The sequence below is a fragment of the Megachile rotundata genome, chromosome 4 (assembly GCF_050947335.1).
Source record: "Megachile rotundata isolate GNS110a chromosome 4, iyMegRotu1, whole genome shotgun sequence".
NCBI classification, from domain to species: Eukaryota; Metazoa; Arthropoda; class Insecta; order Hymenoptera; family Megachilidae; genus Megachile; species Megachile rotundata.
Genome location: NC_134986.1, coordinates 19,692,756 through 19,716,058, shown reverse-complemented (window position 1 = coordinate 19,716,058; position 23,303 = coordinate 19,692,756). Strand labels below are relative to the sequence as shown.

Sequence of the window (23,303 nt, the reverse complement as noted above, 5' to 3'; positions counted from 1 at the left end):
ATTCACACGATTATGCTTCTCTCAAACTTTTGATAAAGTTAATCCCTCGCGACCGATCACGCGATATCGCGGATCCCATTGTCAACCTCTGAACGCGTGCCGATTTGACGAGGAAGATTAAACGCGTGACGATACGACGCCAAAGTTTAAGCAACTCGATAACCCTAGGCCTATTGTTCAGTCGTCCAGATTAATGGCTTACTCGAACCACCATGTGAATCAAGCTTAACGAGCTAAATGCGCGGAAGACTGTTTAATTCGCGCCTAAATAGTCGAATCTACTCTGCACACCAACGGAGAAAAGAAAGTTCAGCGCTGTTCGCGACGGGTTTCTTATTCGAGCGGATATTTCAAACGCGAGGAAATGAAATTGCTTAGGTGGCTGCTCGTTTGTGAACCGGGAAGATGGTAAAATGAAGTAATTGTTGCTATTACCGCGCTACACTCTGCACTGTGTTAGTGAATTGTTCGTGCACGTTCACGCTTATACATTATGTATTAACGCGAGTAGACACGAATGTGGGTGTACATGACGAGGATTCTCTCTTCTGTCGAGGATTGTGAGAATCCGGGCAATTACGTAGCTTCGCTCGCTACGGAATATCTGGCTTGTTTATAACGAATTAATTTAGATGTCTTAATTGCCATCGGTTAATTGTTGTGGAACGCGGAGTTCGCCCGTTCAAAGACACCCGGAATTCGTGAAATGGGATTGCGTTAGCTTTCACCGACTTTTTTCACGCTTCCGTTCTCTCCAACCGTGCTCGTTCATTAAACCCTCGCGTGTATTCGAGTTCTTTCTCCGTGAAATACTTCTAATTGACTGGCAATGTCTTTGACTAAATAAGCAAGAATAACCTGTACATATCAAGTGTGTCTCATTTACCCCAAGGGTCATATTATTTGACTTCTTCGAGTCCCTGCAGATGCCATCTAATCTGCCACTCCTGGGACTTGGAATTTCAATTCATAGCACCGTATGGAACCTAAAAAATGTCTGACTGTATTCTTCTTCAAGGTGTATTCCCCTGTAGGTATCAATGATCTGCCCCGAAAGTCGGCACACTCCTCACAGATTGCTAAACAGAAAAAAAGTTATGAATATAGATAATAATCACGACAATAGTATGAGAATGACACCAGGAAGAAATTGAGAGATCGTTGACTCTCGAACGTTTAACGAGATTGAAAGAAAGGATCGGGAGAAGGGCAAATTCATTAGGTTCACCGATAATTGCGAAGGAAATACCTTCGAAAAGTTTTCAGGATAAGATCTTGAATGGTATCTTTTGTGACCAGTCTCTTACAGAATAATTTAACAAACCGAAGCTTTAATCACGAAGTTTTTCCTTCTTCGTATCCACCCTCTTCCGTTCAAGTTTGCAATAATTTCCTTCTCCAAACGAAACGTGCAAGGGAAAAGGCGGGTGAAAAAGAGTACTAAAAAGAGGTCGTGGAAGGGAACAGTAGTCGGTTAAAAGAGGTTCAAAGCGACTGACGAACAAATTACCGAGAAGTTTACCAATCCTGTGCACTTGTGCCGTCTCTCTCTTTCTCCCTCTTGTTCGTTTCACCCTTCCCTTGTTTCATCGTGCTCGTCTTTTTTATATATTAATCCCATCGCAACGACGCGCTGATAATCTTGGAAAGGGCTGTTTTAAATTGGCTCCTTTGACGCGATACGCCGCGCGATGAGTTTCATATCGGAATAATTTTCAAGCATCCTTCCCCTTCTCCCTTGTCGTCGATTCCTTTTTTTACTCTTCTGCTTTTCAAATTGTCGTTTTTATCGCGACCGGTAACATCATCGATTCGCTAAACGATATACTGTTCGTCCCTGACTTTTTCTTTTTAGTGATACCGAGGTAGTTTGTATTAATTAAGTACGCAATGATTGGATAATCAAGCGACACGGGTATTAACTATGTTTAAGATGAAAAGTGATAACTCGTTACGCGAATCGGGCAGGTCCTGATTAACTCTTGAAAGATGAATACTTCGAGGCCGCCGCGATAAACGAGTATAGAGTTATTAATATTTTCTACAAAAGGATCATAGGGTTTATACGTTGAAACCTGTGCGAAACGCGTGCAAGGTAAAAATTGACCTCGTATAAAATCGATATAAATCATCGCAAAGTTCTTATTTATCTACGCTTGACAATTTTTATCTTCCGCCACGCTTCTTACATGACTCGTGCTCGCTCCTCGATCGAAACACGCGAACGTCACACATGCCGACAGATGGTCGGTCGATCCTGATACACAGAAGTCATTGGGCAATTATATCGAATATTGTCGCCATTTTTGATCGGAGATAAAGGTGTTTCGCGGAAGCCCGAACTTTCCTTTCAAATGATATCTTGCATTCGACCGATCAATCCTGCAAACTTCGAATAAAAGGTATCGAAAAAAGGACAATGGTTCGTAATGTTCGGGCGAAATTTTTGATAACTAAATTGATGGTCATTCGTGAGAACCGGAATGTAAGTGGAGTTCGGGAGAACTTAGGACGTAAAGGGGATAAAGCTACGTTGCAGTTAAGTGTACACGTCCGATGGTACGGGGAATAAAAAAGAACGAAACGATCACGATTGGGCACACCTGTAACTGCATGGCCATTATGCGATGTACAGTCGTGTCGATGTCGAAATTCGATCGCCTCGGATCACCTAAGGCTTCTCGACCGTTACTCGTTGTCACCGGGATCGCCAGATTGCTTTGGATTTGCATACGATCGACACGAGACGTCCATGAGACCGGCGATCGCACTAACACACGCGTACCCCGTTTCCGCACTGTATCATACAGAACAATCCGACGCGTTAATTACGTTGGCACAAACGAGATATACGAGAATCTCAAGGTAGAAACGTGTCACGCCGACGAAAACAGTTGATTAATTAATCGAGCCTGCGCGAACATTGCGCCGCGAATTGAACCCCGGTGAAAAAACGACTAAACAAAAAGGGTCGACTCGATTCTACCCGATGAATCAAAAAACATTTGCTACCGCTCGCACAGGATACCATTGATAGTCATCGTAATTGGACATCATAAATCATTCTAATTAAAAAAGAAAAGCACTCTTACGATAGATCGATGTACGGATACCAGCTTGAAAAAATTATACGCGAAATTGTTCCTACCACGTACATTATGTACACTGATTAGGCTTTCTTTTACACGTTGCTTCCGCTTTCACTGGGCCGGAAGCGTTTCCATAATTAATTCGTAGTGAAAGATTCGTATCTGATTTAAACGAGCCAGCAAAAAGGAAATTTCTATTCTCGGTTTCAACAGTTTGCCACTGTTTATTTTCTAGCAAGAGCCAGAGCGCAAACACTGCTTCATTGGCGTAAACAGGTTAGTACTATATCCGTTAATACTGAAATCCGGTGAAGCTAAGGAATTTTATCCAGCCAATAGTTAGTGCACGGCAAAAAATCGAACTGGCCAAACAAACAGTAAATTTCGATTCCGCGGGGGTACTCTGCTCGATAATTGGAAGAGAAGAAAAGGTTCGCGTATTGCTCGATAGAGTACGTTTGTGTGCGACAATACACAGAACGACGTTAGAACGTTTGATTAATAGCGTCAGCGCTCATTGGTCACGCTACTAACAAAGGAGCGTTCACACGTATTAAAAGTTCGCGCCTCTGCGTCCGCGCCGGTGTGTAGTGCGATATAACGAGGGAATGGCGTGTCTTGCTCATAATTGAAGCGAGCACCTACAATCCAATCGTTCTTAATCATTCGAATTCATCTCGCCAGCGAGTTCCGTTCGCCATTATTGCCCCGGTTGCCTCGCAGAGCCGCGAAAGTTATCCGGACCCCCATTTTGCTCCTTCTTTCCTGCCGATAGCGAGTAAGTATGCTCGACCAACGTTTAAACTGTCGTTCGACCAACCTCTTTTACGCGATAACCGGCATTTTCTAACCGATACTTCCGGTGCTAGCCACGCGGCCAACTTTTTCAATCGTTTTCGGAAACGTAAGTAACCAGAAGGTCATTGATCTTTTTTTTTGTAAAATGCCGTCAAAATTCTTTCGACGTTTGATCATACAAAGCACGGACGATTAAAAAAGACGACGTTAAATTAATTTAACCGCTTCTTTCTTCGCGAAGAAAAGTGAGGAGATTTGCGAACAGCGAAAATGGTGGAGATTACGCGAAATTATGTAAATTCGTCGCATTGTAAATGGAGGGTACTGTTTTTCGTTTTATTGGACCGCGGCTGGCATGGCGGTATCCTCGGTCGTATAACCGAAACAAAAGCTTAGCTAACGTGGAAACAAAAGGGTGTAGGGACGAGTAGAAATCTCTTGAGGGCACACATGCAACGAATTTAACTGCTTCCCCAGACATTACTCTTGCCGGGTTTCTTTTATTCCGTAACCACCCCTACTCCTATCGGACTTCGTATTCTTCCCGCGTGGTTTACCATTTGAACGAGCGAAACGCCATTTTATGAAGGGAAATTTTGTAACTCGCGCTCGTTAAAATACGATTCTTTCTTCAATGATTTTGCGAATCGATTGCAGGCTCGAAGAAGAACGGCGACGTTCGAAGGATATTCCTTTCGTCGTTGAAAGGACGCAGTCTTCGTAACAGCTTTTAAAAGGTGACAAAATCCCTTTAGAGGCACGCTTCTCGAGGGTGGACTAAGTTACAATTAATTAATTGACTCCGAGCCCCTGTAATTCATGCGGTAAGTCAAACTTAATTAATTACCCTTCCGGATCAGAAAGGGTAGGAGGTCGAGCACAGAAAGGACCTTCCACTTTCTGATTCTAAAGGGTGTTTGTAATGCTGCTGCGTCGTTCGCTTCGTTAAGACATCTAATAGTTTTTATAAATCAACCAACAATTTTTCATCGACTTCTTTTAACATTTTGATCATCGTGTTAAATTTATCAACGTTACCTAGTTCTGTAAGGAGATCGTTTTGTGGGTAACTTTACAAGTGGTCGATGAGAACGTATTTAAATTTGAATGACATGGCATTTCAAGCTTTGACGAAGAAAATCAAAGCGATTCTTTTATTAGAAGTTGATAAATGTATCGATGGAAACTGGTAACGATAAAGCCTCGCGTGTTACGCCAATGAAGGCAGTTCGAAATGCTAGTCTCCTCGGAAAGACTATTAATTACGGACACCCTCTGCTATTGTAACGCCACCGATAACTTTTCTATTATCCTTTTAAAGGGGATTTAAGGCCGTGCACTCTTTAGCTCGCTCGTGGGGTGTATAATCCACATTATCATCATTATCGATTATTACCTTCTCGCATCTGTTCCGGAAAAAAAGGAAATTTCACAATCGTATTATCCGTGGAAAATGACGTTCAGCTGTTAGAATCGTCCGCGTTTCGTGCAAACTTCTTCCCACAGATGTTTGTATCGGTTAAAAAAATTGTCGAGGTATAATATTCTTCGAGCCAGAAAGTTTGAGGCACGGACCTGACGCTACGGTACACTTCTTTGTTGTTAATGGAAGGCTTGATGATTGCGGACGATCGCCGAAGGTGTCTGTCCGCTTGACATGCCGCCACTTTCTACATTGTAATTAATCAATATTACCATCGACAATGGGCTCCGAGGCAAACGCCATTCTTGCAATTTGCTGCTCCTTCTCTCCTTTGTTTACGCCGCTATTGACCGCAATTGTGATTTTAATTGCACCGCTTTGGACCGACTGTTGCGCGCAGCGCAATTTTTAACCCTTCAACGACTCAGCTCAATCCTAACTTCGCGTTATATTATTATATCGCCACGCGTTATATTTCCTGTATCTCTGAATTTCTATGTCTGAATGTTCCTAAATATTTTCGATTTTTAAATGTTCGAAATCATCTATTCTGAAATCCCTGTTCCTTAAGTACCTATATCTCCGTATTTCCATAACTGTACACAACACGTTGAGAAATCGTTCAATTTGCTTAGAATACCGTTACTATCCGTTATTCGAAGTAACACCGTTAGTTGAAATAATTGATCGTTTTAAACGCTAGAGAAAATTAATTACACGGTGGAGAGATTTGGCGAAAATTCGTGAAGAGTCTAACGCGGTAGAAGAGGTAAAGGGTAATTTACTAATGATCACGAAGGATCGTTATTAACCCTTCTGGTGGCGAGGCATCAAGCTTCGGCCGTAGCAGGACCATTGTCCATTCCGCTAGGTTCATTACGGTGTTCCAGTAGGGAATGAGACGATGGCCGTAGAAAAAAGAAAAAGAAAGGGGTGAAAGAAAAATAAGAAAAGTGTCGGGGTCAGAGGAGACCGAACGGCTACCGTGAATGGCGTTCGCCTGACCTAAGAGCTGCCGGGCATCAAAGGGCCTCAAAAGGGCCGCTTCGAACCTCGGCTGTCCGGAGCTCATTTGTTTCCACCGGCGCAAGGAAAGATCGATCGACCGATGTCTTAACCCTGGACTCTCACGGAATCATCTGCTTTCGATAAGAAAAATTCTGAAACATTAATTAGATCGGTTGGTAATTGAGTCGTGATGGAAAACTGATTACCAACAGGGGGAATTCGTGGTAATTTATTCGTGTCGAGCGATCGAACATACGGTACACGAGCAAAATGACGAAACCTCTAACGAATGTCTATTAAAAACGTTTGTTCTTTCGAACGTTGCCCGATCAGTCTTGGCAATTACCGCGGCAGAAATAATCAACGCTATTAACGTCACATATAACGGTATTAAATTATCGAATCAGAATGCAACGATTGTTTGTACACATATTGATTCGATCGGTAATAACTAATTCCAAGAGTGTTGCTAGCGATCGATAGCGCCAGTACGAACAAAAGGAAAAGTCGCGGATTCTTTCGTCGAATAGAAATCATTGTATCGATGCGTTCTCACGGCAAAAACGATGGAACATTATCTTAGGCGATTGCAACGAATGAAAATTCCGCGATGCACCAGGCTGTACGCAGAGCGGTGTTTGACGCTTTGGAAAAAATTCAGACGAGGAAGAGGTTACTAGGATTGCATTTACAAGCAGCGTACGGTAGTCGAGAAACGAAACGAAATTATCGACACGATTGCCACTGAAACATCCCTGGACCGAAGGGCTACCGACAAAGGGTCGATCAGTGGATTCTCTGCATCTAGCTTCGTTTTGTTTCTTTCGCGAAAGATAACCCCACAGTGGCCACCTTTTTGTTTGCACAGCAAGATTGCTTGCCTCTTGCTCGGAAATTGACCGAAGATTGCGGCCGACCGACGTTTGCTCTGCGGCCACGGCCTTAACTTTGCGCTACCACAAAAATATCATTGGCTTCCTCCTTTTCTCTTTCATTTTCTGCAGATGCCTCTTCTTCTTCTTCCTGGTATCGATTTTCTTTTGCATTTCATTCGCGAAAAAACGATCTCTTACATATTCTTTTAAAGTCGTATCAATTAACTCGGAGCACTTTTTCTTGTTACCTCGTTCGATTTTGAATAATCTTAAAACTCGCTTTCATAAATTCTCCTCGATACAGAGGTCGTATCGGATATCTTTCCTTTCGATATTTACGGACGAACCAAAGTTGTTGAACTTCTTCAAAACGATATCATAAACATTTGAATGCAAGTTAACCGCAAAACTTCTCTGTCCCGTCTCTTACTCCTCGTTCCGAAGAGATGATGTCTAAGCTTATTATCGAGTCCCTCGAGAGAACCTCTCTCTTTCTCTTCGTCTTGCTCGTACGATTTGATCGAAGTTGATGGAGCGAGCACGGAGCTAACCGCCCAGAGTATTATGTGTCGAAAAATATTCAAGAAAACCTCTTCGGCCAGTCCTTCGAGGAGCAATGACTTTTGTCCGCCACGAATACTGTCAGAAGTGATTACTCGTAATGGATCGGTGTTCTTAATGCTCTCCTCGCTTCGATCGCGAATTTATCGAGCTCCGAGAAACCTTGGATGTTTAACCCTCCGAGCTGGCTCGGTCGCGACTCGACGCATTCGAATATCCTGATACTCGAATAATCGAAACAGCGAAATATTCGAGCATCGAGTTAAGCGAACGATCATCGCTGCTGGTTCGTTTAAAGGCTAATTAAGTACCATTAACCACGCGAGCAGTAATTAGCGATAATACGAATCGATACGCGTTAACGCGACTCAAACGATTCGAATGGTTCGATTTACCGTCGAGGAAAATCCTCGAATCCGCGACGAGGAGAAAGGCAAGATTTATGGGATTTGTAACGGGCCGTAAATCATCGGTATCGTAAACGGTTAAATAGAGCCGAGATCTAGTGTACGTATATAAGGAGACACGGTAAACTCGGGTGAAAGAGTGCGTAGAAGGGAACCGGTTAATCGTTGCAGCGGACGATTATTAATAAAAAGAAAAACAGGACAGATTAGCTTCTCCTAGAACGGCTAATTACGAGAGGCATTAATTAAGCACCAACGACGAGGGGATTATTAAAGAACAAATCGCTTCTCCTTACATGGGGACAAGGTTTGATCGACGAGCCATAGAGTTAGCCGGGGGCAACTGCGACAACCGATCGATGGATCGATCGATCGATCGAATTACCGGCGTGCACGATCCTCGTTGCGCTCAGGAATCGTATCGGCGATGTAGGATCGATTGCAGAATGAAAGACTGTGAACTAATCCGGTAGACAGAAGGGAAGGGACAGACGCACGGGAAAGACGCTATTGAATTACCATAAAACGCCATGATTAACGTAAAGTAAACGAATATAACGCCGCAATGACCGCAGCCTGTTCTGTAACAGTTAAAGTATGTCCCCGCTATGGTTTCCTGTATCTCTGCCACGTTATCCCTCCTTATTGTTCGTCGCACCGTCGATTGGCCGATATTTTCAAAGTTCTTTCAACGCCAACGCTTAAATTTCCTAAATATTTTTAATATCCTCCCTCTCGAAATGAAAGTTTTCATTTTAATTTGTTATTGATGATCTTGTGGCTATTTGTCGTCTGGATTTTCAACTGGTTAAGAACCGATACTTGACAAGAAAGAATTTTTTATCGTGAAAATCGACGTCAGTGAATCTCGAGTCGCCGTTTTCCTCTTTTTCTCTGTCCGTGAGAGGACATAAGTGGACGATGTGCGTGCACGAGTGCGTGAGAATTGACACGCGTGCGTGCGTGTGCGTGCGCGTGACGGTGTACGGTAGGACAGAACATATGATACATATGGGAACGTTAGGCTCTGTGGTTTGAAGCCCGTAACGTGTGGCCAGGGCCGTGTACGAGCTGTACAGTGCCCGAAGAGGAGAAGGTAACCGTGATCGGCAAAGAGTAACGAAGAACGGAGGAGAGTACTCGATCGACGGCCGATTGCTTCTGCGTCTAGGTACGTGTCACGAGTCGATTTAGCCTTCGAGGATTGCGCAAACGATCGGCAGGCTTGATTTCCGATCGATTGCAGTGTCTCCGGTGACAGGAATTAACGCTGTAGTCTTCCGTGGGACTGAGATGCTAGTTTCTTCAAAAAAACTCATACAGATACTTGATAGAAATGTTCGATTTAACCTCCTGTCCTGTAATATCGATATCACCCTCGTGACAAGATTTACAGTTTAAACACGAAGTGTCTGATTCGTCGTTGCATTGCGTAAGCTTGTAAGAGAATCGATTGGCTGATCGATTACAAACTCTCTGTTGCGGCAAGACCACATTCCGTCTTTAACCGGTCCCTTCAGTGACTCGTCGGTTCGATCTCATCGACGAATTCGCCGATCAGGCGATACGCTCGAATTTTAAAACGTTTCTTCGCTCTGAAAATAATCATCGCGTTTTCGAATCCTCTGAAATTTCACTCGCGTAGGTCGTGGTTCCATACGTCGCCAACTCTCCGAACGAATATTTGATATCTATATCTCGGCAGCTCTCCTGACGCCGGCTGATTGATAAAATAACAACGATTTGCATGCCGGCACGTATCCGCGTGAACGTGCACTCGCGTTATGCGCTCGAGCTTCTGAATCCTGCGTCTACCTAACTCACCGAAAGGATACGCGTGGAACGTGCGTGTAAACACAGAAATCATCGTTTTTCTCTTGTTACCACTGGTTCCTGACTAATCACGTAATCGACTAACAAGAATTCCAGCTACCTGCTCGATCGTTTTCTCTTTCTTCGTCGGTGTACCTAGGGTCCTTCTTGTTCCTCGATCTTGGTAATCAGTTTTAATCTTTCGAAGGATGCGCTGTTGCACACTGCGAATTCCACCGATTTGTTCTTTGCGTCTTCGAGGACTGGCAAGGAAGATTTTTAATTTCTTCTATACTCTTTGGTTTTCAGATTCTAATGTGAGGACTGCGAGTCACACCTTTGATGCTTCGAATAAACGAGTGTCAAACTATTTTTACCATATAAGTGAACAATTATTTTGCATAGCCCAAAAGCAATTAGTAATTCACCAAAAGAAATTCTGAAAGTTATATATGCATGTTAGGAAGGTAGCTATACGCCTCGAAGAGATTTAAAGTCAATACATTATATCGTTGTGTTATTAATATCAAACTTTGTTGAAAGGTCGAAATTCTCTCGCGTTTTTTATAATGGACCACTCAATTATTTTTTAATAGATCGATTAAAAGGAGTAGAAGGAGGAGGGAATTTGAATGGAGAAGCACGCAACGCGTTGCAGAATAAATGTGCGATAACTTAAAAGGTTGCACAAAGCTTGAATTATCGACGTTCATTCGTAGAAGTATCCTCCCCGTCGGGAGCGTAGGTAAGAGGTATTCGTCATAATTTCAGGTCGTATAAAATTGGAATCGCGTGGTGTTTAAATCCGCAGAGTCCAGGACGTAAAGCGTAATTTATCGGATTAGGAGCGGGTCGTTTCGTTCCGAGTAGTAACGAGTGCATCGACGCGCGATACACCTTAGGCGGGAATAAAATCGCCGGGAGTGACGAAGGGTCGCGGCAAAAACGCGCCCTCGAACAGCTAATTTTTCATTCGTCTTCTCGGTCTATTTGGCCCCCTCTGCTCCCTTGCATGCTACCACTTACGTGTAGATCGGCCAAAGCATCCATCAACTGCGCGGCGGTGGTGACTTCGAGATGCAGAAAAACTTAATTACCTTCATTAAGCGAGGCTGCCTTGCCTTACCTTGCCTCGCTGTATCTCGACTGCTCCGTTGCCCGGCTGCGTGATCGCGGCTGATCAGTCCCCGATTTCGTCCGCGCTACGTGCTTGGATCGTTTCCGACCGATTCGTCTTGGATCGCCTGTCAAATCAACATTCCCGACACCGTATGAAAATTAATTTTCGAGCCAACCTACCGATGCTTCTTTCCGTTCATTAACCGACTCCTCGTCGAGACAACTTTCGGCTGGTACTCGCTCGACGAACATCGAACGCGATCCGCCGTCGATACTCGACGCGTTACTTCGCGTTACGCGAGTCAGCCTTCGAAAAGTAGATCGGCTGCGCGATCGATCGACGATGATAAGAAACTTTGTTGTTCGGCTCGTGCCATCGCTGCAATACCGAGATAGAAAGAGAGAAAACCCGATGCGTGTACGCGTACACATGCATTCGTTCTCGCGGTAACGCACGAGATATTATACAATGCCTTCCCCTTCTTTTTTCTTCCCCTCACCCCGTCCGCTTAATGACTCGCCGCCGTAGTGCCGCCAAAGGGGCGAGCTTCGTGCCGTTTTATTTTCACTTCCGCAGGCACCCTATAGGCACCCGCTATTAATTGCCGTCGTTCCGCACCGACTTTGCCGCGAATCCATCTACAACCACCATCAGGGCGAATACTTCTGCGTGCCCGCGGGGTTTCCGCGCTTAAACTCGCGACGACCCAAAAGGCCGCGCTAATTTCTTGCTCCTTACGGTCGACGAACTCCATCGGACGACAATCGCTTCCCTTTTTTCGAGATCGAATTTCCAAAGTCTTTCGATTACAAAATTCCGATTCGTAAAACTCTATCGCTAAAGTTCCCTCAAGTTCGACGTTGCTCGAGAAAACGTTGAGATTATAAGATTGTACCGTTTCTTTTTTTCGCGTTATCGACAGAAAAAATCTTGCATAACTCGCGACACGTAGGCGCTCTCTCGCGGTGAACAATTAAGAACAGATAACTGTATCAGTTACTGTATCATACATTAGCCGTATTGTCAGCAACGTCTTCATGGTGTCTTGAACGCGTATGTATAACCGAGAGCTCGGACGTGCAGGGGCGAGGGGACAGGTGTGGAGAGGAACACGCCGATTAAGGAGGTGTCTATGGGAATTTATGCTCGCGTTAATTCACGGCAGCGAGAGTTTCAAGCTCTTGCTCTAAGCCGATGCCGCTTCGTTATAGTCCTTTGCTCTCGTTTAACGGCGAGCAATAACGAGCGGACTACCCAGCGACGCGATAATAAAGCAGCAACGATAATGACAGCAAGAAGGGAGCCTCTTCGCTGTGCCATTACTCTTATCGTCATCTTCGAACCACGCGTTCCCATTGTCGTGTACTGGAAAATTGCCTTCGGTGAAATGCCAGCCGAACACGTAGGTGTATTCCGTAGATCTACATCGTGTTGTTGTCGGTTAATTTCCGTTCTCCGATTCGATCGCATTTATAATTTATTTTATCGTCCTTTTATTAATTATTCGATTAAATTGCGTTCGATCGTTGGCGTGGGAACGCGATACGAACGATCCGTCGGTCAATTTCTTTTTCTCTTTTTCCGCATCGAAAGGAATTCGACGATTGTTTTCTAACATAGCCGCACGATGATATTCAAGACGGTAGCAGAACGGCCGTCGTTCGCGAATACCACGCAATCACGGCGAATTGCTCGACTGATTGGATCGTTTATGCTGATCCTTTGAACTTCATCCTTTTCCCTACCACGAGCCTCCGGATACACCTCCGCGATGTGGCCAGTTCCTCGGTCCGTTAGAGTTCACGTTTGACCAAATAAGGAGGGAATAAAATAAGGAACGATGCCCAGTCGTGGATCGGTCTGCGGTCAGGGACAATCAGCCGGCGAATTACCGATATGATTGCTACTGAAATATTCTCGCCGACAAAGGTCGAAACGTCCTGAACGTTCCTTTTCGTTCGTGCGCGATACAACCTCGGGAACTTTCTGTTTGCACTAGAGCTGTTGATTTATGAACTATCCCATTATACGGGTAGGCAAAAATTACCCGTAAAATACTCCAATAGATGGGATAGTCTCGATTTGGATACCGACACGCCTATTTCTTATTGCGTAAACGTTAGCTTTCCTTAGCATAATCTCTTATTTGTCAGTATTTTGCTATTCCACTGTTTTACTACCTTGCTATTCCTTTTGAACGAAAGAGCTGTCGAGTGTAAAATTACTTAGATCGAAGAGGAATATCTAAGGAAATTCGACAGGAATACATAATTGAGAAAACAAATCCAGCTTGTCTACGAGCATCGTGTATAAGAATTTTCTAGGATAAAGATTACACCTCTGGCTAGCGTGACTTATTAAATTAGGATGATACCGCTGTCCCACGTCTCGGACAATTACGATCCGATGGGTGTTTTTAAAGATCATCGCCGTGGATGGTACGGTCAATTAGTGATCGGGATCGTCACCCGGGCTCGCGTATCGTATTTCCAACGTGGGAGGTCCGCGGTATCTCTTCCGATAGAATGAACCCCTGGAACTCCGTAAGAGGCTTCTACGATGTGCCCTCTGTTGCCTTCGGAAATCCTTGGATTACGCTGGAATCTGGGAGAAAAATGTTCGCAGCGCTCTGGCGACAACCCTATTGAATATCGAGCTTAAACCGCAGCGACGAAAAAAGGCATCTCTTTTACCGGAAAAATGGCAACCTTCCTGGACTTTGTTGCGCGACCTGTTAGGAACTCGAACAGCAGATCGATGCGTCTGTCAGTGGACGTTTGACGTGCAGCAATTCGTGGCTCGATTACGCGTCAGCGTCAGCCAATTAACGAGAATCATTAATATGTAGATCGTAGTCGAAAGTGAATGGACGAGGAAGGTGTCCACATGTCCTGGGACGGACGAATTCGGGTGCGATCATGCAAGAAATCTGGCCGAACGAACTGGAAGGGACGGAGATCCCCGTAACACGATCGGGCCAGTACGATCACTTCGGGTGATCCCTCCACGAGCCACACGAATGTATGTAAACGTGAAATCGTGATACGGAGAGAGATCGTCGCCCGGGTAGAAACCGGCACGCTTGTCCTTGCCTCTTTACCAGAAATCTGACCGACGCTCGTCTCTTCTCGATCATTAGCACGCTATAACTTTCGTTACATTCACACCGAACTCTTCAAACGAAAAATGTATCGGTCAAATTTTTCTTTCGTACTGTAACAGTCTTCCCGAATCCCTGTGGCTAATAGAATTGATTTCTCAATTTTTGCAACATCCTTCTTCGTCGTTTAGCCGATACGACGAGGCGGAGAACGTGACTGTTCGAAAATACATTGAAAAGAAGAAAAAAGTGTTACAGGGTTGTTACAAAGAATTCTTCGAGCAAACTCTTTGGTTACGCTCATCGTCCGTTGCGAATCGCGGATCGTCAAATTCGACCGAGAAAATTCCCCGGGGACGGGAACTGTGAACTCGTCTTAAAGGGTTGGTAGGCCTAATGGAGGGTGTCGCGACAAAAGGAGGAACCGGGTGTCCCTCTAGCTTGTTGACTAAATAAAGGATTGCAAATTTTCGATTCGAATGGCCACGGGTCCGTGCATTTGTCTGGCTAACGGTCGCCAATTTGTCACACGGCTTATGCCGGCCTTCTGTAACTTTTCTGTAGCTCTACGAATAAACGATTTTAACGCGGCTTCTTCGACAATGTATCGCTAACTGCTCTGACTCAGCCAGGAAACAAGACGCCCGTTTACGTGGCAAATGAACACCGTTTGCGGTGTCCACAGGTACTTGTAAATTCCCTTTAATAACCGATTTCGAAAAAAAGATAAGGGTCATTTTTTAAGCACAATATATACCCATCGTTTTCTTTGATAATCGCCTGACATGACAATTACAAAGACGTTGGCGATCGAAAGCGGAGAAGAAATACGCGTTCTGTTTCTTCGTTGCTCGTTGTAGTACCCGTATGTTTGCACTGCGAAAGGTGGAATTAATGCGTTTAGAGTAACCGCAGGGTTAAGCGACAAAAGTTAAATTTATACAGTGTTTAATAAACAGAAGAAAGGAAAGAAGTAGACAGTGTTTGCGAAGCGTTTCTGCGGAACACTTGCTCGCAAAAAGCATCCTCGCGAATCTCCCAGGCACGTCTCTATCCTGGCCTCTGTAATTTTGCGCTAATCTCGCTCGCCGCGAGGAGAAAATGTTATCCCCGGTGCCAATCGCGAACGTAATCTTTCTATCTATTACAGACGACCCGACTCGTCTCGCGTATCTTTGCGAACTTTTGATCTTACCATCGCTGTATTACATCATGCACGTGGAGACGCGAGAGGCTGTTCCTCGCGGTGAAATCACGTGTTTACCGAACCTCGACGCAAAATTTCATCGCCACTTATATTTATATACCTCACGGCGATCCTCGATTGACGAGCTTTTCCTCGGTTTCCACGGCACCGTGATTATTCGCCATGCTTTCTTGTCGCGAACGTAATCTTCGACGCCGATCGAGCCTGTTAACGCGACGTGGAAATTGTGAAAGCATTTTCATTAAGATAATCGAACGACTTGGCCTCGATTTGTTTCTTTTTCTGTTCTGCCTAACGCGTTCGCGCGTTTCACTTTGTAATTTATGGAAATTAAAAAGGAAATGAAATACAACTGAAATCGTAAAGAAAGAAACAGCTGAATTACCCGCAGCACATTGCCGCGAAGATGAACCTTCCGATCTTATCGGGGCAACGTTTATGCATGGATCTGCGCAGGTGTTCGCCACCCTTTAAGAAGTAATTTACAACCGTGTATCAATAGCACCGTGTTGTTGTAACACACAGTCGAACCAGCTATCGACCGTTTAAATATCTTCTTTTAGAAACTTTCAAACAATGACCATTGTTTCCAGGCTTTCACGCTCCGAATTACCGTTATCGGTATACGGTTCAACCTCCTCAAGGATGATCCTCGCGAAGTTACAAGAAAAACCTAACTTTTTACTGTAATTAATAAACACGGTACAACTGCTCATCGAATCGTTGACGATTCGAGACGCATCTTAATCACGATCTTAACTCGTACCGATCTTCAGATCGAAACGGATAAGACTAAGAATTGCTTTTCAATCTACGTAGTCCCGTATAATAAATATCTCGTTCTAATTACCCGAGTTTAATTTATCGTGCCCCTTGCAGTTTCACGCCGATGCAAATCAAATTGAATAAGAACAAGTGATAATTGCCGTGTGGTACTTGAAACCCGCTGGCTACAGATGTCTCCGCCTAATTAGCTGGGCCTCACGACCGGAATTATACCTTTCGGGCTAACTCCAATGAAATATTATCTTGGCCTTGTAACTTTAAGTTGCATCGAAATGTGCTCGTGCCCTACAGATTAACCTTTATCGCTACATTAAATGTTAGGCACGCTGTTGCAGGAACGAAGGAAAATTGGGTCGCCAATTACTGTTCCTTATTGTTCGCAAACTTGTGATTCGAATTAAAAGCGTCAGCTATTACAATTGACCTTTGCGTTAGATTCTAAAATTAATTTTAATATTTTTACCCTTAAGGTTAGCAACTGATCGGTAAGAGATGTCGGTGAAATGGTGGACAGGTTACACAACAGTTTGCGCAACTTTGTATTCGAGTAGAAAATCGGGGGTGCGCAAGAGAAGGTAGAAACGATTTAGTTCACGATAGTCGCGTTCTCTCAGCTGTCCATTGCGGACGGGGTAAAGGCCATTAAAGAGGTTTGTCCCGAGACCGTTGTTTACGCGGCGGAAGTGGGCTATAATCAGAGCGTGGTGCACAAAACCACAAGGCAACGATATTACTGTCATTTGAACGGGCTCTCCCTCGTCCGACGAATCCTCCCTCGCATCGAACGGCGAAACAGGGTGGGGAGGAAACCTGACAGACCTGGAAATTAAATGGCCGGATTGCTGTGTCGTTATTAAGGGCAAAGGAGAACGCGTAATTACCACCGATCGCGTTTGACTCGTGGAAAAAATAGAAACGTTGCTCGTGATTGCGAACGATCGTGTCGTCGAACCGTCCACCAGAACGATCACCGGCCAATCATCGTAGCCCGGCCCTTATTACCGATCTCGAACGAGCATCGAGCCACGTTCGATACCGATTCTTTCGACTCCAGGCGAATCGACGAAAATTAAGTGTCTTTGTATCTCCGTGGAGATCATTTCTCGCGATTATAGGGTAATATCGTTTTGCCCGATGGTAATGATACACTTGAACCAGAACGGCACCGTGTTTGGCAGGTTCTGTTTTATGCACTTCGATAAAACTTACCCTTTTGGCTCTCCTTTTTCGCGTTGGACGCAAAACGATTCGTAATTTATGGAATTTTTTATTCTTTCGACCGAACGACGAAGCACCAACAATAGATGAAATAGTTTTCTAAAGGATCTCTGTTTTCTTCACGAAAATTGATACATATATTCCAGCACGGTTATTACGCGAAACAATTTCGCGGAACGTTCGATCGGAAATCGTGATCAGTGCTCTCTTGATCGTCGTTATTGCTCGATCATTATTGTACCAGTCAATTTCGAGTTACTGAAAGTTGAACAATCGTTACGAAAGCTATTTTTAAGGTTGTTCCGTGGACAACGATGAAATTACGCGGATGCCCTCTTGTTAAAGAGAATAAAGCGGATCGTCCAATTATAGATTTATCTGGATTGGAAAAGACTTTCACGACAACTAATTATAACGTAGATCGATTACTCGAATTATCCGTTTTCTACATCTGCTTGTATTTCCATGCTGGCGATGTAAATGCTAAATTTAACCACGAAGACATTCGTTTTATAACCTACAATTTATACCCGTGTATTCGTTTAACTGCACATGAGTCGATTAGGTTCTATATCATTGAATTTTTTTTTACGAACACGCTATGTAACGTATCCTTAGTTCCATGATTATTTGACTCCAGACAGAACGCATTACGAGAACGGGCTGGATCGCTGGATGGTACGGGTCATATTTCACCCCGTAAATCTCCGCAAACCAGCAACGTGTCTCGTCCGGTGACATCTTCCTCATCGATCGGCAATAATGTGCGGTACGCCGTGAATGATGCCTTTACGGTCGTTCTTACTCTCGCTGCGGCTTAATTTATCGTTTTATGGTCCTTTCAGGGGCTGCGACTCGACCGTGGTTCTTCTGGAGAAGCCCATCGTAGTCGAATGGGCCGAGCCAGCCAGAAAAGAGAGGAAAGGGCTGACGATGCAAAACGAGAAACAAGGAAAAACGTAGGGACACAGGAAGAAGGTACGAAAAGACTGGTGGAAGAGGAGCGAAGGAGAGAAGGACGAAGAAGAAAGACAAATGAACCGCGAAACAAAAGGGCATCGACGCGATAGATGGAGTGGGGTTTTGGCCAGTCGAGCCGAGGGTGAAAGGAAGAAGGGATGAGAGGGCAAGCAGCCTCTAGGAGGCGTGGCACATGCGGTATTAAGCAACCGCGCCACCGCGTTCTAAAGGGCAAAGTGTTATTGTTGCGAGCGGCTTCGAAAGCTCGACTTAATTGGATTTCAAAACGAATTGTTTGCACACTTACCGCGACACTGTCATCCTACGAACCGAAGCACCTCCGAGTGGGTCGTTAACCTCCATCTCCAAGCGTTATCCTGCAACGCGCACTATTCGATTACAGGAATATGGAAATTTCAGATTCGAAGCGTTCAAATTCTCGATTACCCGAAGGAAACGGCTCGTGTCCGAAATAATTACAGTCACGACACAAGATGGCGTCCAACGACGCGATCTTCGAGGAGGACGCGAGGCGTCTTCGTTCGGCTAACTTCAGCAGCTGGTCCCTTAAGTGAAATTAATCGGCAACTTAGCATGCGGATAGATCGTGAAGTAGTGCCAGCCGCGTACTTACGTACGGTTTCGTGTGTATTTTACACGCGTGTGCGTGCTCACGCTCGCGAAACGACGCATCGGTATGGGTATAGCACTATCCTGGTGCACGGTCGCCTGCATAAAAGGCCAGGTCCGCGCATTGCCTTTATGATGCAAAGAAGGCCAGCATTAGCCGGTAACAATGGGTCGACCAGTACCTCGCCTCCTTCTCTTCATCCCTTCACCGCATCCCCTTTCGACGCCCGCGCCGCTCTTATAGCTTTTTTCCTTTGGTAACAGGCTTGTTAAAGTAATAACTCTAATTATACACCGTTCGAAATACACCTTCTCACCTTTTTGAATGGACTCGAGCCAGGATGAGCGTCTCGTTACTTCTTCCCTCATCATCCACCCTCTTCCTCCTCTTGAACCATCGCTGCTTTCGGCTCTTTCATTATTTCTTCTGTATCGTCGATGGAGGTTCCTGTTACTCGCATCCGGTAACAGGGTTGTCGAGTAGGACGCTTGTGCGCGTATTTTATGTTGAAGGAGCAGAATATATGCTAAGGTTAGAAATGTTCAGCCATCGCTTGTTTATCAGTGCAAAGTCTTAAAAGAACCTGATTCGGTTCGAACAGCGGAGAAGTTGTTTCCGTTCGTACAGATACGACGAAGGGCTTTTGAAGGACCTGCCGACGGGTTTCCAGGCAAACGCGAGGACGCGTCGCAAGCTGCACAAACCGCTACGGAATAATTTGTCAAACTTGTCACCGGGGACAGCGGCGCGACCGTGGTTTCGCCTAATGAAGCGTCACGAAATTCCTCTGCGAAACACATTGACGATTTATCCGGCCCATTGCACCCGACTAGCGCGTTATGGGAACGGTCTTATTTCACGGGACGTTACGACGTCTTTAGCTCCGTTCCGCGTTCCTTTTTGCAAGAAACTTTCACGGACAGAGCCTGCGTGCACTCGCGAACTTACCTGGTGCGTGCAGAGCGCGACATAAACGCGAGAGGATGCTCAAATCGTCTCTTTCTCTCCGCGTCATTAAATTAATTACCGCGTCATGTTGTAAAGGGAACGATGTTCCACTTAATATACCCCGATCGTTTCTTTCCGTCTATTTTAATTAACGAACACCTAAATTATGTATCCGTTCGACGCTCGAGGTGCAGTTACGAATTAATGGCCGATGTTAATTCGCAAAGTCAATAGTGTGAATTTCCGACCACCAGGACATTGTAAGATCAACGCGGAGCTTAATGGCCGCGATTAATTATAATTTATCACCGCTCCGTGAATTAATTACGCGGGGAACGGTCTATATCTGCATTAAACAATTTTTCGTTTCTGGAAAATTTGTCTCGGCTCGTGTCGAAAAATACGAAGAAGCTAAAATCGTGGTTAGTAACGACTAACGCGTTAATTACGCAAAGAAAAATCGAATACGACACCTAATAGTTCGCAAAACATTTGGCATTAAGAGTTGGCAGAGCAGTTGGCGATCATGCTCCGACGTAATTCAGAATTTTATCTGGGCTCGTTTGCAGAGACGGTAGTTGGATTGGGCGCGAAAGTTTTTACCCCCGGTATTTTTGTAATTAAAATTAACAACCGGCACGCTGCCAAATCGTCTTCTTAGCTACGTCCCTCGCCGATCCGCCTTGGCAATGCAACCGTGCTTCGAGCGAAGAAAGGACGGTCGATGGTTGCCATCATCAATAAGTGTCATCGCGTTATACGCTTATCTTTACACGTATACGAGTATTATATAACTCGTGCACCGTGCAACTACATAGTTAGCGTACGACGGTGTGTGTCCACCATTATTTCGCGAATTAATCATCATTTTTCCTTTCTCCTCCCTGTACGGTATGCCGTATGCAGATTTCTATTAAACTTTATTTCTTCCACGACACCTTTACCTTTTGTCGATGCGTGCAGGAAACGTTTCTCTTTGATTCGCCGAGTTGGATCGAAATCCATCGAATCGAGGGTAAAGAAAAAGTCGAGACGTGATTTTCGTAGCTCGTATCGTCGTTATCGGAAATACTTATCCGCCGGCGAGAAAAGAAAAAGAAGACCAGGCACGAGGAGGGCAGTAGTTAAAAAACGGCAGTGCTACCATCATCAATACGTGTCACGGGATATATACTGTTCTCGATGTATGTACAGAGTGTTCCACAAGTTAATCGAGCCTTTTAAGAGCTTTAGAATCTTGTTTCGTAACGAAAAGATCTCGTGATTAATTTTGGAACGATAATTCAGTAATTCTATTCTAAGCATTTCTTTTTCGCTCGTACCACTACGTTTAATTCGGCTGATCGTTTTCATGGGCGAATATCAGAGATTCGTAACGATGATGGGAGCAGACGAAGAATGACTTACCAGGTATGTTGGAATTAGTTTGATTAATTCGTGGGACACCCGATATATGCGCGACGCGGCACACTGACGAGCGAGTACTTACCACGGGACCACCTTAATTATCTCTCGCCCTCTCTTTTGGCGCGACCACTGCTGCTACGAGCACGTTGCTCGTGCTTTTCTGATATCTGCCGCGATCGGTTGGTTCGTTCTAACGACCGGACACGCTGCACTGTATAAACTCGAGCCATCGACCGTGTAAAGACGATTCACGCGTGTTCGAGAAGAATAAGCAGCTGCTTCTTCTTCGACTTGTCGTTATCCTTCTTGAAGAATTCATTGGGTTATCTTTACGTTCCTTCACGGATATCTCTACGATTTCATAATCACTACAGTTCGATGAACGATAAAATTTCTTAATGCAAACGATTCACAGCTGAGAAAATCAATTTGTTACTTATACTGTTTAAAAATACCGGATTTAGATATGGAAGCCTTCGAATGGTAGCACTGACAATTATTATCAAAGAAGCGAAAACTATTACTCACCTATGGCTTTATAAGAAGAGTGTAGAAGATGTTTATAGAGTCTGCTGAGCTTTTTCTTCTAATAACACGGATTGGCTCGGTGTTGTTAACTTCTCGGTATTGTCAGTGCGTACTCTCAGCAGCCTGTTCCCTTTCAAACGTGTCCGAATAAAAATGATCGAACCGTCGAGATAGATTCCGTAAGATCAGCGAACCCAGTTCGAAAAGAGTCGTATTAGAGACGCTATTCGGTAGTCGAGCGTAGCGGCGGCGGCGGCACCGGCCTCGAACCTGGTGGATCGTTGAAATGATTCCACTTATCCGCTACGGGGAGTCCCCGAAGAATCCAGTGCCGGTACAAAAGCCGATGGAAGCGAACTCGATCGCCGCAGGACGCCTGGCTACCGAAGATATTTCATTTACCGGACAAAAACTGCCCCCCTTCTTCCCTCCTATCTTCTTGACGCTCGAGGACGAACAGCTAAGGGAGGAATTCGAATTAATATTCGGCGCTGACGTATGAAATTACAGGCAGCCTTGTCTGCCTGTTCCTGTCATCGTCGTTCTCGTTCCCGTTGTTGTTGTTGCTGTTGCTGTTGCCGTTGTTGCCATCTTGACGCCTTTCTTGCCATCCCGCCAGGAAACAAATGAGCGACGATCATCCTGTCCACTCGAGACACAATGGGAAACGTCTACGACCTGAAATCATTGCTTCGGACACCATGTCGTGTCCTCGCGTTGTACACGCTGGATAACCTGGTGTTCTTTTTAAAAGTGCGCGCTCAATTTGGCTACCGATTTTGGTATAATGAAGATCATTTTGTACCGGTTGCGGCCCGTTCATTGTCGTGAGGCTCGTCGGTCTTTTCTCCAGCCAGGATGAACGGTAAAGAGGGATACCCTGTCAGCCTTGTAATTCCACGTCGCCGCTCTTCCTCGTCAATTACATACATTTTCGCAGAATTTAGAGAAAGATTTAATATCGACGAATAAATCTTTCCTTTTCCGTTCTGACATACAGGGTGTTAACATTTATTTCTCTTCTTAACATTATGATTGTATGCAATATTTCCTACGTATTTGTGTTCGTGTAATTATTTCAAAGACCATAATAATGTCTCGAAATTTAGCCAAAGTCGCTTTTCCGTGGTGGGTAACAACGACTCTTCCGGAATCGAAACACGAAGCAAAAGAAGACTTCTCACCTGTTGGCCCCATTGTCCGCGAGATAATTTGGTTAAAGTAACTAATCGTTCGCCCTTTTCGGTCCTGCCGCTTATGTACCACGATGCCGAAGCCGCGGCCCCTTTTGTCGTAATTAATAGTCTTCCCCGCGAGTCCCTACTGCTTCTCCTCTAAATGATTCTCCATCCATCATCTCGTGCCCGACTTTTCAACCTCTACCTTTCGATTTCCACCAAAAACCGCTTCCCAGCCACGGACGGT

General features: G+C 44.8%; 1 long non-coding RNA gene across 2 annotated transcripts; it reads left to right on the top strand.

Moving 5' to 3' along the window:
• Positions 1-3,296: 3,296 nt before the first annotated feature.
• LOC143264236 (uncharacterized) lies at positions 3,297-20,512 on the top strand. 2 transcript variants are annotated; one of them, XR_013037790.1, is made up of 4 exons: positions 3,297-3,365; positions 4,545-4,711; positions 18,045-18,173; positions 18,250-20,512. It is a non-coding gene; the product is annotated as an uncharacterized LOC143264236 (long non-coding RNA). The 2 variants fall into 2 exon arrangements; XR_013037791.1 differs by lacking the exon at positions 3,297-3,365 and adding an exon at positions 3,624-3,867.
• The last annotated feature ends 2,791 nt before the right edge of the window (positions 20,513-23,303 follow it).